The sequence below is a fragment of the Octopus bimaculoides genome, chromosome 11 (assembly GCF_046866305.1).
Source record: "Octopus bimaculoides isolate indiv1 chromosome 11, ASM4686630v1, whole genome shotgun sequence".
Taxonomy (NCBI): domain Eukaryota; kingdom Metazoa; phylum Mollusca; class Cephalopoda; order Octopoda; family Octopodidae; genus Octopus; species Octopus bimaculoides.
In genome coordinates, this window is record NC_142938.1 from 55757108 (window position 1) to 55775605 (window position 18498).

The following is an 18498-nucleotide window of genomic DNA, read 5'->3' on the forward strand; positions in this document are numbered from 1 at the left end:
ACGGGAGAGTTCCAATCAGGGGTGGATAACACCTTATAGGAAAGCCCTATAGATAGTAGGAAAAACTCCGTATTTGGCAGATAACTTTATACACATTTGACGAAGAAATTTAAAAATAGTGTTATTAATATATAGTTAGTTGAGAAAACTCTGTATCTAGGGAAAACCGTTATACACATTTTCTGAAGAAAGTTAAGAATATGGTTATTAGTATATAGAAAGTCGGAAAGACTCCAGAAAATACCTTTGTGCATTATACGAAGATGGTTAGATACAGCGATTAGTATATTTGTGTTCGAGTCTGCCGGGACATATTAAGAATGAATATGAAAGTAATCGTCTAGATTCTCGCAGTTCACCGTGCAAATATCGATTCATTATCTGTTAGAAGATATCAGCATGGATCACCAAACAGTTTATTCGCTGAAATTATAAACAAGGCTATCGGCTCTTCTCAGATTCGTTAGTCGGGGTGCTTCTGGCTGATGAAACACAACATGTCGAAACATCGATATCCTAGAATCACTTACATGAATGAACCGATTGTATTATGAACGCTTAATCGGCGTAAAGGAGGAGCTGTTTTCATGTGATGAATGCAACAGCGATTACCATATTTGCGTTCGAATCTACCGGGACGCATTAAAAATAGATATGTAAGATATCTTGTGCGCATGTGTGTGTGTGTGAGTGATATATATTACATAAACATATACATGCATACATGCAAGCACACACATATACATACGTAGTTAAGATCTCTATAGGCGGTTTCATGTGGATTTCCAGCGCTTATTTTTTTTATGTCTTCTCAAATGAACTAAGACACCTATTCAAATAGTTATATATATGGTCATACTTCTTTAATAGAAGAATATAGAGTCCACATTTTCAGTGTATTGAGTCCTCTATTTTGAGTTGTTGCCTACTTGATTCTTATTCGAGAATTACAGTACATTAGAAATAATGACGGGAGCTAGGCTAGAAGTTTGAGAAAACACTCGAAGCGCTAGGATAGTTTAGGAGGAAGTTTCAAACAGATCAACGTGCGCGACTTATCATCACTCGAATCAGAGATGGTTTTCAGGTAGATGGAATTGTTTATAATGTCAACAAGAAACTTTCAGGAAGACCGCGGACATCGAAGAGTCCCACAAAGGAAGAAAGGGTATTAGAAACGTATTGCCAGAATTCAAGAAAATTTACGCAGCAAATGATTCTTGAGACAGAGATTTTAAAATTAAGAGTATATTGCAATTTGAAATACTGCCATTGAAAAAGTTACATTCCAAGAATTGTTTGTACTTCAAATGAAAATAATCGGGAACGAAGAGTGTAGTTTTGCGAGTGGCACTTGGCAGAATGTGCACAATTGCGCCTATTGAGGACCTGAGAATCCACATGTTACTAAGGAATATCTTGTTAATTTACCAGAAGTTAAAGTATGGTGCAGCTTATAGTCAAAAGGATTAATTGGACTATAAATTTTTGACTGTACTTTGACTGGTTCTATTTACTTGAACTCGCCGAGCACCAGGGAGGGCTTTAGAGATGTGGATTTTTATTTCCAACAAGATGAGCGTCCTAACACTTCCACAGTAATGTAAGGGCTTACTTCGTTGAGAAAAATGCTTCCCCTGGACGAGGAGGTTCATTAGAATATTCTCTGAATTCACCAGACATCATACTACTAGACATTTTTATGGAAATACATAAAAGACAAAATTTACAAAACACAACCGGTGACAGCCGTCAAATTGATGGCCGCCATTGAAAGAAAATACTCACAAATACGGAAAGAAATGTTTCTTGATGTTTGCGATTCCACTACTTAGCTTCATCAGTTGTGCCTAGACCAGAATGGTCACCAATTTGAAAGGAAGCATTTATAAAATAGTATAATTCTTCTGTGTAGATTCTATTAAATTTTGAAAATGAAATGTATTTTAATAAATACTGACTTTATAATCCATTTACGGCGGCGAGCTGGCAGAATCGTTAGCACGTCGAGCGAAATGCTTAGCGGTATTTCGTCTGCTGTTACGTTCTAAGTTCAAATTCCGCCGAGATCGATTAAATAAGTACCAGTTACGCACTGAGGTCGATGTAATCAACTTAATCCTTTTGTCTGTCCTTGTTTGTCCCCTCTATGTTTAGCCCCTATAGGCAATAAAGAAATAAATATGTGTATTCATTTTTGGGAGGACGCCCTATGTATACATATATACTTAGCATTATAGTAGATTCACCATCTTAAATACCTCCAGTCAGACACAAATAACTTTGTAACTGAAACTAATTCAAGGATGATCAGTACAGCATTTGTTGTACCTTAATTCGATGTAAATCAGAAAAATTACAATTGGTATATCGTAATCATTATAAAGTAATTACAGGAAACGTTATGTAACTAATATTAGCTCGTGTGAAGGCGGCGAGCTGACAGAATCGTTAATGCGGGGGTGGGGTGGGGGGTGGAGGGAAAATGCTTAACGGCATTTTGTCCGCCTTTACATTCTGAGTTCAAATGCCACCGGGGTCGACTTTGCCCTTCATCCTCTCGGAGTCATTAATATATATAGTACCAGTTGAACACTGGGGTCGATGTAATCGACTTATCCCCTCCTCTGAAACTGCTGGCCTTGTGCCAAAATTTGAAACCAATATTAGCTCGTTTGTTATTGTCGTTTAATACCAATTCATACCTGATCGTGAAAACCTAGAATCAAAAGCGTTTCATTTGTGATCAAGCCGTCTTTAGGATTTTAGGTATAAATGCATCAAGGAGTACATTATCGAAAATGCACTTATAAGTACTTATTATTTACTTCTCAATTTTTAAAATTTTTGAATGTATCAAAAGATAAAGTATTGTTTATTTAAGAGGATAAAATGCGATGAAAGAATATTAGATATTAAATAAAAGTGTAAATGTAAAAGGTCAATCTGTTTCAGGCCTCAAGACTCGGATTAACAAGAAGAGTAAAACAAGAGTGAAAATGTGATAGATCAGTGAATTTCGTTTAAAAAAGAAAGAGATGAGGTATAAACCAAGAAAGAACAGAAATAGAGAAAGAAGCGAATGATATTTAGAAGGGAAAGTATTTAAGATTCAAGTAGTTTAAAAACTATGAGAATATATTAAGAGTGTCCAGTGTTTTCATTCATTACTGAACGGACATACCTGAAACAGGAGCCGTGTGGAACTATTTCTAGTGTATTCTCTATTCTATTATTCCGAATTACAAGGAAGGATATTAAAATGTTGACTGATACAAACAGGATAAAATACGCGGGCACTGGTTATGAAGATGAAGTAGAACCAGACAAAAGGGATCATATGATTATGAAATATAAATATTTGGCATTTAAAATGGTTATGATTTCAATTTATGTTTCTCTGATACTTGGTACTGCCGTCTTTTTAATGGCTTATATATTTTTGTGGCATCCTATCAGGGGTAATTACAGTTCCCATCATATCTACATCGATCATCAGAAACCTCTTTACCATTCGGAATGAAGCATTTCAGAGGTAATACAATTATTTATCTGCTTTTACTGTTGTAGAGTGTCCCAGCATGTTATGTGAAATTGTTAAGAATGTTTATGCTTTGGTAAAGAGAAGGGTGCTCTAAATTATGACTTCAGATCAAGTTGATTATAATCAACCATATATGACTTAGAGGTGATTGATCTCGTGTTTTCGAGGACAGTGGCAATATTCAAATTTCTTCTTTGAGCTAGTTGCTGGTTCAAACTTAACATCCTTGATGGCATTTGCTTTCAAACGAACATGTACAACTGTTTTTACAATACCTGTATCGCTATAAGGTACTGAGTTTATAATATCACCGTATATACTTAAACAGTTTACTTTAGAGATGAATTAAACAATTTTTGAACATAAAATAATCAGATCAAATATCAGCGTATATGTGGAAACGCGTGGCTTAGTGGTTAGGGTGTCAGCATCATGATCGTAAGATTGTGGTTTCGATTCCTGGACCGGGCGACGCGTTGTGTTCTTGAGCAAAACATTTCATTTCACGTTGCTCCAGTTCCACTCAGCTGGCAAAAATGAGTAATCCTGCGATGGACTGGCGCCCCGTCCAGCTGGGGAACACATACGCCATTGAAACCGGGAAACCGGGTCCATGAGCCTGGCTAGGCTTTAAAAGGGCTCATTTATCATATTATTATTTATCAGCGTATATATAATATTATACACATGGATATTAATGACTTCACCTTAAAATCACTGAAGACTTCAAAAAGAACCAAAAGTTGACAACTTAATGCATTAAACAATTATGTAAATTGTGTGTATGTGTGTGGGGAGAGGTATTTACAAATTTATGATACACATACAAATATCAATCAATGTTAGCTGATTTGGAAACATTCATAACTCATTTATTCCACACATATAAATCTGCACAAAATACGTACAACTCAATCTAAACTAAACTACACCTAATCTAAACTAAAACCAGATTTTGTCTGTCTAAATCCATTGATGATTGTAAAGGTTTTGTACAGACATGGTTGTTTTATGAGCTGTAAGCTAAATGTTTGCTTGAAAGTTGCCCCTTTTGGAATGCTATTCCAAGACATCAGTTGTCAGGTGTACTCACTCCATATTTCACATTTTGTGATGGGGTATCTTCAGTCTCAACTGGTCAATATTGGCGCCATCTGTGCATGATTCATTAAAGTTCAGCCTGCAGACAAACTACACGACAATCTCCCTTACTCGTAATATATTGATTTCAAATTTTGGCAAAAGGCCAGCAATTTTGGGGAAAGGGGTAAATCGATTATTTCGACCCCATCGCTCGACTCCGAAAGAGTGAATGATAAAATTGACTTCTGCGGAATTTGAACTCAGAACGTAAAGACGGACGAAAAGCTGCTATGTATTTTGCCCGGCGTGCTAACGATACTGCCCGCTCGCCACCTTTCTTAGTTCTAATATGACATGGAATGTTAGCAACTGTGAAAATTCTTTGATAAGATTTGGACATTTGTTGTTTATCCTCACAGTGCATCGCTTTACTTTAAACTTAAAAGTCAAAGGGTTTTCTCATCCATAAACGCATGAAAGAGAGCAATTGCTCTGCATGTTGTATCTCCTAAGCAGTAGCGTAGCTTGGAGGTTAGGCGAGGGAATGATCCTCCCCGAGCGACGCTTTTATGTAGGTGGTACTTTTGGGTCTATGAGCCCCGGAAAGGGGGCAAAAATCTAAAGGGCTGCCTCTGATAACACACACTCTAGTAATACCAATGCTCTTAAGCTAACGATTCTGCCAACACGCCGTCTTACATCTAAGAAATATTAATCAACAATACGGTATACACTATAGAGGCAGCATTTAATTGAAATAGCCACATGATACATCGGTGGCTACTTTACTTAAATATTGCTTCAATTGAGGATACTGGATTATTAATCAGCCATGCAGCTGTTTGCAACATCAGTGATTGTTTTATTCATTTTTCCTTTTATCAGAGACGAGGGATTCTCGCCCGATCATGTAACTGGTTGCGAGTACACGCCATTGAAAAAGCGCAAGTTTGCCGAAATGTATGTGGAGTGCTTACTGTCCGCTGCTGGGACAAATTTTCTCCTCTGATACTTGTGTTTTCAACACAGCATGTTAATAAGAGTTGTTATCTCAAGACATACTGCAGTAACTGGCCTGTCAACGGGGTATATACATTGAGTAGGATGTATATAGATGGCTATTTTAATTAATCAACAACTACCTCTGGGCAGATGTTTAAGGTAATGTGCCCCTCAGTGTTCCAGGTAGTGTGTCACTCATAGTTGCAGGTAGAGTATCACTTAGTACTCTACCCTCAATAATAATGAGCGGACAAGCATTGGACAATATGAATTGTTCATTTCCTGTCATTGATTTGCCCAGTGTTCATAATATGATATGATGTAGGAGTTGAGAAACCTCTCAGGAGAGAGTACCGGGTTGGGATGGGAAGAAAGTTAATGGCATCCATTTGTGTTCAGATGGAACTATCAATTCAAACTTTAGAGTTCGATGAATATTGTTACTTTCCAGCGAAAGACAGGTTCATGTCCTTAGTCTCTATATTTCCCTGAATTAACTTTTTATTGTCTGTTGGGGTTGAAGTCATACTTTAGCTTTGATATACACTTGTTAACGGTTTAAATATGCTTGAGGCATATTCAAACCAGTAAGAAAATCATTCATTACGTTTTGTCATGGAAAAGAATTCTCCATGTCAGTTCGGAGCGCCCTCTACTCAGATTAATGGATGCGTGCATTTAGGAGTAGTTATCTCCTCTTCAAGAGCGCTCCGAACTGATTGGTCCGAACTCGTTTACACCTATTTGGCTACAGTGAGAATTTTTGTCATGACAAAATATAGTGAACAGCTTTCATACGTGTTCGAATATGTCTGAAACATATTTGAACAAGTAACAAGTCTATATTTGTGCACATCATTGCTTAGCGCTTCTAATCCGTATCTTACCTTTTAATATTATATTAAAAAGTAAACTCTAGCATCAGTTTGGAATGAAAATAAAATTTTTCATTTTGGCACTTACCATAAACGTCATTAAAATTTACCAAGTTACGTCATAAAACTGCTTCTGTATGTTTATTCAAGCCAATTATTTATGTTTACTTGTGATTATTAGGATTCTGCTAAACACACACACACACACACACACACACACACACACACACACACACACACACACACACACACACACACACACACAAACACACACACACACACACACACACACACCATACATACACATAGATAGATAGATAGATAGATACATACATACATACATACATACATACATATATACATACATACGTACGTACGTACATACATACATGCATACATACATACATACATACATACATACACACATGAAAAAAAGGAAAAAGAGACCATCTATGCTGAACTATTGAAAAATCTGCAGTTACTCTATCCAGATTACAAGTTCAGGTTTATACCTTTTATATATAGGGGTCCTGGGATATGTAACATACTGCCTAAATACCAATCTTGAGAAATTAGGCTTCTCAAAACTTGAAAGGAGAAAGCTAATTTGAAGAATACAGATCCAATCCATCATTGGAACTGTAAAAATCTGTAAAACTTTGCAGAAGTTTATCATTTAAATATATATGAGCATGTCTAGATATGTAACTATATGCATTAGAATACATACATACATACATACATACATACATACATACATACAAACAAAAATACCCTGTTGTTGATGTTAGAAACCGGTTCTTTCTCTGTTGGCAAGAAATCTTAAAATAAACTGGATAATGACATACATTCATAGAAGAGTTGACTATATCTCAAAATATGAGTATCGTCCTGTCTGACCATAATTCTGAAGGTATTGAGATCATTGCTAGGCATTGTTTTTTGAGCATGTCTGGTGTTCACAGTAATATCCATCCTCATCTTTAGAACACGAGAAGTTTCTGCAAGACATCATAGAACTTATTAGTCTAAAGGTATGCAAATTAATTTCTCGTCTTGCTTTTCAAGAATAAAAGTGTCGTTCATACTGATCCGCTGGAGTTAGGTCAGTAGTAACGATTAATTGCTGCATTGGTTTACCTTACCCAGGTAATGCGTAAACTATTGACGTCATTTTTATGAGCATGGAACACCCCATGAATATCAAGAATAATTCCTTTCCTGAGAGTTCGAATATTTGTGTGACGCAGCTGTACCAGCTGCTGCTCAACCCTCATGGAAGGAATCTGAAGGAACTTTGGCTTTTCACCTGATAGAAGTAGAAAACCAACAAAACAATAAACTTACTCTTGGATGTTAAAAGTCGGCATTTGTATGTGTCAAAAGATAAAGTATTGTTTATTTAAGAGGATAAAATGCGATGAAAGAATATTAGATATTAAATAAAAGTGTAAATGTAAAAGGTCAATCTGTTTCAGGCCTCAAGACTCGGATTAACAAGAAGAGTAAAACAAGAGTGAAAATGTGATAGATCAGTGAATTTCGTTTAAAAAAGAAAGAGATGAGGTATAAACCAAGAAAGAACAGAAATAGAGAAAGAAGCGAATGATATTTAGCGGGGAAAGTATTTAAGATTCAAGTAGTTTAAAAACTATGAGAATATATTAAGAGTGTCCAGTGTTTTCATTTATTACTGAACGGACATACCTGAAACAGGAGCCGTGTGGAACTATTTCTAGTGTATTCTCTATTCTATTATTCCGAATTACAAGGAAGGATATTAAAATGTTGACTGATACAAACAGGATAAAATACGCGGGCACTGGTTATGAAGATGAAGTAGAACCAGACAAAAAGGATCACATGATTATGAAATATAAATATTTGGCATTTAAAATGGTTATGATTTCAATTTATGTTTCTCTGATACTTGGTACTGCCGTCTTTTTAATGGCTTATTATATATTTTTGTGGCATCCTGTCAGGGGTAATTACAGTTCCCATCATATCTACATCGATCATCAGAAACCTCTTTACCATTCGGAATGAAGCATTTCAGAGGTAATACAATTATTTATCTGCTTTTACTGTTGTAGAGTGTCCCAGCATCTGTTATGTGGAATAGATTAAAAAAAACCTACGTTTCAGTACCACATGAAAGATAAGGATCTACTAGTAGACAATATATGGAAATGGTTTTAGTGACGCGTTATCCCGAATACTCGGAGAAGTGACAACGATTCTGTTGATGGTTCAATCTGAACATATTTCAATCCATTTGCTATCAAATAACGATCCAAATAACGATCTACAATTGTATTTATAAAGGTTTTATTTCTATAATGTATTGCATTAATGAAATCAATGTAAATCGCTTAACTTTGGGATATTTTAGAAATAATTCAGAAATTATTTAGAGATAATTTTCATATACTTAGAAACCAAGGAAAGAAGTCATAAAATGGAATATCAAACAAAGTTTATGTAATATCTATATATATAAAATTGAGAATGTGTGTGTCTGTCGGTCTACCTGTCTTTATGTATGCATCACTAAAAGTCGAGAACTACCCAACCAATTTCATTCAAATTTTACACATGCACTACTTAGGGTCCATAGAGTGTCGTGGGCCAAAACATTTTCAACCTCTTACCTAAGGCGAGCTCAGAGCAATCGCTTACATTGTTTTGGTATTACGTGTCTAAAGTGAAACAATAACATCTCTAATGTAATGTGAGATAAGTTACACTTTAAATAGTTTCACTATTAATAGTGAAACTACACACACACACACACACACACACACACACACACATATATATATATATATATATACATGTATATACATGTATATATATATGTATATGTATACAGCCAAGCTGTATCGGCCTTTGCCTTTCCCTTGGATAACATCAATGGTGTGGAGAGGGGAAGATGATATGCATGGGCGACTACCGACTTTCCACAAACAACCTTGCCCAGACTTGTGCCTCGGAGGGTAACTTTCTAGATGCAATCCCATGGTCATTCATGACCGAAGGGGGTCTCCTCTCTTCTATATGTATACACATGTATATATATGTATATATACATACATATATATATATATATATATATATATATATATATATATATATATATATATATATATATATATATATATATATATATATATATATATATATATATATATATATATTTATATATATACATGTATATACATGTATATATATATATATATATATATATATATATATATATGTATATATGTATATACATCTATATATATATATATATATATATATATATATATATATATATATATATATATATATATATATATGTGTGTGTGTGTGTGTGTGTGTGTGTGTGTGTGTGTGTGTGTGTATTTTTTTTCTTATTTTATCAGTTTCAACTGAAAGCTGTGGCCATGCTGGGGCACCGCCGTTTCGCTATACTGTTATTATTGAAAGCCTCCACTGATATGTGGCATTTGGTGAATAAGGGAGTTTGATGTCACTGCCTTCATTTACGCTCCCTGCCGTGCGGTAGGCTCATCTGGGACTCTCGACAAGAAGAGATCCAGTTTTGATTTGAAAACACCTACATCCACTTTGTGTAGGTGCCTCAGGGTCTTTGGGAGAATATAAAAAAACGGTGGGCTCCTGAAACTCAGGTTGTTGCAGGAACTGGTCCTGAAGCGCAACAGCATTGCTGGATCTTTGGCACTGCGCAGTGTCAACCCGTTCTGGCATTGGTGTAGCTTTCTATCCAAAATTTGGCACAATTCCTTCCAGGATCTTCCAGAGAGTATAGACTTAGCTGTTTCACCCTTTTCCAGTAGCTGAGCTGTTGCAATGAGACGATCTTCTTTGTGAAGCTTCGCTGGATTGCTTCAAGGTCCGCTGTTAGTTTTACATTCAAACGGATGAATATCGCACAGCACAAAGAAGGAGTAACTGAAGACGAATGATCATTCACCTCCTCATTATTGCATTGTTTCATTGTTGTTCATTTTGCTTCATTGAATTGTTGACTCCTTGATGTAATATTGATAGATTTATCATTTTTGAAATGTGCTTCCATAGGCTTTATTGGAAATTATGAAAACAACTTCTTGTCTGAATTTTTCAAAAAGTTGTGCCAGGTTTCTAGGTCTTGATACTATAATAGACACGTTTTATATATAATTTATTTGCTTCTCCTTCACGTACCTTTCATTGTCACTGTGAGATACTGATCTTGGACAATATCTATGGTTGCTACCCTTTTCAAATTATGTTGAATTCTTTTTTGGGGAAGACATTTTCATGAAACATTCATCAAAATCTTGTCTTTGACATTCGTTTCAGGTAGAGCATACTTCAGTACTTCACTATCAATAATAATAAACTAAGCACTGGAAGGTATAAAGAAGGCTCATGGCGGAATATTTCCTCCTAATATATTTAGATCAGACCATAAATTCAAACGTATGATGCAGTTAAATATTGTCATTTTCCGCAAAAATATTTACTCGTGGTAACCTAAACTAGCCCCACACTCTTACTGGACAGATTATCATTTACTCGGACTTGGCCGTTACTTTTAAGATAGTACCAAAAAGTAAACTTTAACCTCAATTTGAAATGAAAAGGAAATTTTTAAAATTTCGTTTCCACAATATGAAAGCCTTTACTAAATTTCAATAAAAGTGACACAAGTTGTGTTCTGCACTAACATCTGTAATTAAGTCAATTAATCCTCTTTTGGATAATTAGGATCCTAACCATGTTGAGACACACACCTACACACATGCATACATACATGTTATGGTTGCAACTCGATTTTGAGCAATGCCATCGATTGATTGTTCTCTTAAAGCAGCACGGATGTGACTTTTCCGTCCTCTTAAAGACTGACACTTTTTTCTACAGAAGTTGCAACGATGAGCGTCCCTTGCAACAAGTGTTTAGAGAGCTTACCACCCACGCTGACACATGCCTTCGTTCCATCTTATAATTTTTTCTTGAGTGATTTGCTCTTTTTGGCTACGGCGAGGCATAGTATACAGTTCATAATAGAGGCATTAAAATATCAAGCGATGCCTGAAGCATTTTTAAAGTGAGCCTTGTACAGGGTCAACCCTACTCTCTAAACAACGTATCTATTTGACCACAACCAAGAACTATACATCACTGGATGCTGATGGAGCCACAGGTATTACATCGGAGTTTTCCTTCTAGAGAGAGATGTCTAAAAAAGACTAGGGATTCTTCACTCCAAGCTATTGGATGCCCACTTACTCTACCGAGTTCATCTGATTCTTGATTCGTTTTGGTTTTCTTCTTGTAGGGTATCCAACGAAATCCACCCTCTTTACTAAGCAGGCTTGGTAGAGTTTCTGGTTTAGTCGCTGATGGTTCGGCTGTGCAACACGTACTAGGTTACATGTTGCCAGTAGCACTAAAAGTAACCTTCCATCACACACACACACACACACACACACACACACACACACACACACACACACACACACATACACACACACAATTCATACATGCATACATACATGCATACGTGCATAAATGCTTCATACATACATACATGCATACACACACACAAACACACACATTGTACAATGCCGAGCTTACATATTAATGCAGACATGTACGCATAATTTCTTCCATACTGTAATTAATACTACATGAAAAAGGTCACGAAACGGCTGTAATCTTATGGGAATCATATGACTATTATGTATATTTACCTTACATATATGTATACGTACATATATACACACAGATATATACATACACATAAGGATTAACAAAATCACAAAGAACACGCTAATCACAAGATTACGGTTATAAGCTGTTAATGCTGCTGTCAAAATATGTTTACGAGCTTCAGTCAGTGCTGGTTTGCCATCATTTTGGAAAACGATTTTCAAAAGTTCTTCCACAAGAAACATTTTAGTCATTTTTCACTAATAATTCGAAAGTTCAAAGAAAACAAAATTTAAAAACAAAACACGCACACAGATGTGTTGCATGCGCGCATGTGTGTGTGTGTGTGTGTGTGTGTGTGTGTGTGTGTGTGTGTGTGTGTGTGTGTTTGTGTGTGTGTGTGTAACGTTTCTGTGAATTGAAAGGGAATTCACTAAAAGTCAAATTTGAATGAAACGGAAGATAATCAACGTGGTTTAATTAATTAATTATAGCAACGGAAGAAAATGCAGCAACGTTTTCTGTTTTTGAAATTAAATTTCAAACAGAAAATAGATCTTTGGGTTTACCGTGTAAACTGGCTTTTATGGTCTACAAAACTTTTGTGTCTGAGAAAATTAATGAAAATAATAGTCTGAGAAAATTAATAAAACTAACAATGGGATTTTGTGAAAGAAGTTAAATTGCCCCATTTTTACTTTTAGTGCTTCCTGCGCGTTTCCTTCGAGGTCAATCAGTCATCGCTTGTTGACATTCAACAATACACTTATGAGTCAATTGGCAATTTAACAACACCAAGTACAAACTAAAAAGGCGCTACAAGCATTTTCGAAATAGCATGCCTTTCATCAGTATTTTTATGGGATGAGAAATTACGTCACTATGGTCGAACAAATGCAGCACTCATTTTTACATTTGTGTGGTATGGGGAAAAAAGCATTATTCATCCACCTCGAGGGTCCCTTCGTAGCGTCGAGCCTTTCCATCCGGGCTATATCCGTAGGAACCCTACCCGTTTAACCTCTGACCAGAACCTAATGGCAATTCCTTCCACTCCCGAGGCCATCACATTCGTCTCGAGTGACAGCCCCAAAGTAAAAGAGGCCAACGCTAATCATCCACCCGTTCAAATGACCCCTCTCTCTCCCTCCTCACTTTCTAGCAAAGTTCCTCGGCTGTTCACATGACGTTACTAACCCTATACCTCCGGCCCACCGCAGCCCCATAATCTGAGATGCCAGAACATTGTTGACTTATAGCAAAGAAAAGTTGTTTCCTTGGTTCTTCTCTCAAACAAATTAACTCATTCAATTTTCAATGGTTTTGACAACTTTTCAATGTACCGAGATTACTGTTTTTAATTTATTTTTGATTTAATAAGTAATTAGTAAATGGGCGTATATTACATGACTAATATACCTGGTGTACAAGCTACTCACACACCAACCCACCCACACATACATACACACACACATGTATAAGCGCGCGCGTGTCTGTGTTGTTTTGTTTTCCTTATCCATTGAACAACCAAAACCTTTAAATTTTACTGAGGCCTTAATTGTCGTAAACATGTGCTGCATATGAATTATGGAGTTACGTTCCTTTTCTTTCTCCAAGAATCCAAGCTTAGCCATACGCTGCTCCACACAAGTAAGCACATGTCTTGTCGCTCCAGTAATCAGAAATATAATGCTGAATGTGTTTTCAAACACTTCGCCAATAGTCCGTCCACGTTTTCTTTTTCCCGTGATATTGACATTAAAGGGACAGCTGACTAGCACAGTGAAACATACTTTTATTGTGCGGAATCATAGTCAAACGCCTTCTTTTAATGTAGTCATGAAATCAGCAGACTTTGGTAGTGATACTTCGCTTCCTTAAGGATAGTTTCGTTAATAAGGAGCAGTTCGGAACAGTTCATATGTCACCACAATGTGTATTTCACACTGATTCTGGAGGAAAACATTCAAGCAGTACATTCAAGTATTCTATGCGCTTGTAATTTTCGGCCACAAGCGTCTCTTCTCTTAGTTTTTATTTATGAGTGTCGTGCGTATAACTATCAGTTGGTCTGCCAGATCGAGTTCAGCGCTCATTGTTCTTTTGATTCGGTTAACGAGGGTTGTCAGATATACCCCGGATGATTTTTCTGTCCGGTAATTTTGCAACAACCATCGGAAGAGTTTCACTGATGATATATATTTTGGAAAAGACGTTTGCGTAACACTTACTCTGTCGCTCGTTTAACTGCATTGCATCAACATTGTATTGTTTGTGTATATTCCAAACCTCACGAGAAAATGATCACGAATCATTCTGGTGACGGGATTTTAGAATTTCTGATCATATTTCATCCATTACTTATGGATTTAATGTAAACTTGCGATTGATAGTTCTATGTTCTAGGAATTTCTGATGATTACGAAATTTCTCGCCACCGTTCGTTATTCACGTTTAAGTGCAATTATCTTCGCTCCCATAGACCTAAGATATCGAATCGTAAAGTCGCTGCTGGTGGTTTCTGAATTTATTATTCATTTTGCATATAACATTAGTGTCTAATTAGACAACATTTTCCCTCAATCTGTCACCTTTTTTTTAGAGAGGTCATCTATTTTGGTGGTGTTTTCTCGTTACAGTTAATTACAGTTACTGCCATCTGCTGGCGAATAGTAATTGCTACACAGTACAGTAAGACATTCGATGTCTCCAGTCTGTGCTGGATGTTCTTTTACAATTTTAGTGATCACGGATAACATCAAGTAGATAGGTTTCCTATCATAATCGTCCTTTTAGTTAGATGATATAAATAGTTGTTAGTTGATATAAATGGTGAAGTTTTGCTTCAATTTTGCTGTTAGCTGTAGATCCGAGATATATTTATTCTTCACTCTTTTCTGTTCATAAGCAGCTACCGCTTGCCTGTTTAATAACAGTAATCTTGTCTTAGTATTGTTATTATTATTGTTGTCGCATCAGTCGGTTCACGTACTTCTCAGGAGAGAATCTACTGACAGTTTGTTCTGAAAAGCAAACTTTTTTATATTCATTAACAAAAGCAACTTGTATCTGTTTGGCACCAAAATCTGAATAGCTGGGGTATTTTACACCTCAGTACTTCATCTTTTTCAGGCAACCGATTGAGGGATCTTCCCTAGACTTACTTTGTAAAATTTATACAGATCTTGACTGAATTCAAAAGTCCATGCCGTCCAACAACGTCGTTGGACGCTGGACGGTAAAGTTGCTTGGGGTTTGGTTCGGACCAGATTTCCAGATGGATAAGAATTGGGACGAGGTGACGAACAGAGTAGCCAGTCTCACCCAGAAATGGGCTGCGAGGAAGCTATCACTGAAAAGTCAGGTAGAGGTGGCAAATGCGTACATCGCGTCCATCATCTACTACCGCCTGACCATCGTACCTTGCTCCCGTTCGCGCCTCGCCAAGTTGGAGCGCCTCCCCTTCAAATTCTTGTAGAAGGGACAGGTTTTGTTGATGAGGCAGTCCATCTGCTGCCAATACCCTCGACGTGGAGGGCTGGGCATGCCGCGGAGGCTGAGGCATCTCCAGATATTTTGCCTAAACGGTGAACAGGTGTGGTTGCCGTTTGTCAAACAAGCCTTTCCCCCAGCTCGTCTTCTTGACTGACCTACAGTCCTGGGTCAAGAAAAGACTCAGATAGGGGGACCGGCACCTGGAATGTTGCTAGGCACTCACTGCGCTCTACCAGGCGGGAAAATTGGTCAGTGGAACACCCACCCTTGAGTTCTATAGAGAGTTAGTGGTGGAAAAGTGTGATGACGCACTCGGAGAGGCGCTGGGCGTCGACGAAGTCGAACTGACCAGCTTGTTCAGGAGAACTTTCGAGCCTGGGACGATGGATAACTTCCAGAAATCCCTCGCTTGGCAGTGCTACCGAGGGGCACTGTTGGTTCGAGATAAATTCTATAGGAACAGAAGTGCTGTCAGACGAACCTGCCCAAGATGCGGTATCCATGCATTATTGACTTGTGGAGTTATATCGAACAGCTGTTGTCGCGTGTAGGACGGATCCAGCTATCCACTGAGTCTATAATGAAGATTGGCCCGCCGCCTTCCTTTGGCCAGGAAGAGAAGACAATTTTCCTGTCTGGTAGCAGTAGCGAAAGAGATTGTATGATAGACCAGTTTGAAAGGGCTGAAGACAGACACTTTTCTCTTCGACCAATCCCTCATCAGCTTTTTAAAATTTCTCTTGGAAAGGAAGATGAGGGTGGGGAGAGAGGTGATTCCTCCCAGTACATTTACTGAAAGGTGGGTGAATGTAGCGAAAATGGCACGTGTGAATGGACCTGCTCTATTAATGCGCCTGTAGGCTGGTGAATTTGAGAAAGGGAGGTGTACTCTTCCCGAGTACCCTCAAAGTGTCAGGTGGTTCAGGATTGGTGGGGTACCTGAGCTAACCCTGGGTGGTTATCGCCCCTATTGGGGAAATCTCATTGTTATATCGATTTTGTTTAATCTTTATTGTTATTGTTTTCCTAATTGCCTACTTGTTGTTTTGTGTAAAACCACCACTGTCCCCGTCTACTGTATTGTTCCCTATATGTCGGCCCTAGAGGCCGATAAATGAAATAATAATAATAATAATAATAATAATAATAATAATAATAATAATAATAACAATAATAATGATGATGATGATGATGATGATGATGATGATAATAATAATAATAAACAGAACTGGATGAGGATACAACTGTTACGGCAAAACAATCAGCCACCTCTTATATGTGGATGACCTAAAACTGTACGCTATAAACGATAAACAGCTGGAAACATTGCTACAGACAGTACTTGGATTTACCAAAGAAATAAGCATGAAATTTGACTTACGAAAATGTGTCAAAGCAACCTTGAAAAGAGGAAAACTAGCTAAGAGTAGCAACATCACACGAGATAAAGCCAATGAAATAAAAGAATTAGACCAAAGCCAGACATACGAATACTTAGGAATCAATGAACTAGATACGATACAACACACACAAATGAAAGAGAAGATAAGAAAAGAATACTATAGACGAGTTAGATTAATACTGAAAAGAGAGCTCAATGTGAAAAACAAGATAAAGGTATCAACACTCTGGCCATCCCAGTTATAAGTTACAGCTACAATATTCTTAACTGGACTCTAAATGAACTAATCAAAATAGACAGGAAAACAAGAAAAATAATGATAGGATTTAGGATGCGCCACCTAAAATCTGACATAAAAAGGTTATATATACAACGTATCAAAGGTGGAAGAGGCCTTATACAGCTAGAAAGCTATTACAAAATACTCACCATATGACTACAGAAATACCTACTTCAGAAGCAAGGAAAACTAATACAAATAGTCGCAAAACAGGAACAAAACAAAAAACTTTTCAGTATTTAAGGAAGCTGACAAATACAAACAAGAAGTCATACTATCTTACAGCTATGAAGAAAAAGAAGAAACAACAAAAACTGTAAAACAATTGAAATCCAAACTAAAACTAGAACAGCAACAGATCATGATAAAATGATAGCAAGAAAGCTTCTTCATGGCAAATATTGCATTAAACAAAACGCAAAAGAAATAGACAAAGCAAAATCCCAACAATGGCTGAGAAGCTTAGAACTCAAAGCAGAGACTGAAGGATTTTTAATTGCAGCACAAGACCCAAAGCCTCCCTATCAGAAGTTACCAGAAACATATAATGAAAAGAAACATAACAAGTAACTGCAGAATATGTGGAAATGGACAAGAAACAATAAACCATATTGTCTCTGGCTGCCCAGTCCTGGCTAAGAAGGAGTATATTCATAGACACGACAGAATTGGGACCTATATACACTGAAAGCTATGCTAACACTATGGAATAACACCAGAAAAGGACACAGAAAATGAGAAAGCAACATTACTATGGAATTTGCCAATACATACGAATAGAGAAATTAAGGCCAATAGGCCGGATATAGTTGTCAGAGATCATCAAGAAAAAAAAATGCTTTATAATTGATGTATCTATAGTAACAGATGACAACGTTTCTCTAAAAGAAATGGAGAAACATTCAAAATACAAAGACCTGGAAATAGAGGTTACTCGAATGTGGAGCCTATAAACAGGAACAATTTCTATCATAATAGGCGCAGCAGGTATGATAAAAAAATATATTCAGACAAGTACATAACAAAAACACCAAGACTAACAAATATATATAACATACAGAAAATTGCACTACCAGGCACCACATACATCTTAGGTAAAATACTTTCA

At 36.9% G+C, this 18498-nt stretch overlaps 1 long non-coding RNA gene across 5 annotated transcripts in view; it reads left to right on the top strand.

The window, feature by feature from the left end:
- LOC106881766 (uncharacterized) overlaps positions 1 to 18498 on the top strand; it is a 77510-nt gene that overhangs the window by 57905 nt on the left and 1107 nt on the right. The window contains exons 3-4 of one of the 5 annotated variants that reach the window (XR_016243684.1): positions 3460 to 3535; positions 8490 to 8565. The exons of 3 other annotated variants lie outside the window; for them this stretch is intronic. This is a non-coding gene — a long non-coding RNA (uncharacterized LOC106881766). The remainder of the gene's footprint in view (positions 1 to 3459; positions 3536 to 8489; positions 8566 to 18498) is intronic. One more of the 5 variants, XR_016243682.1, reaches the window with a different exon arrangement.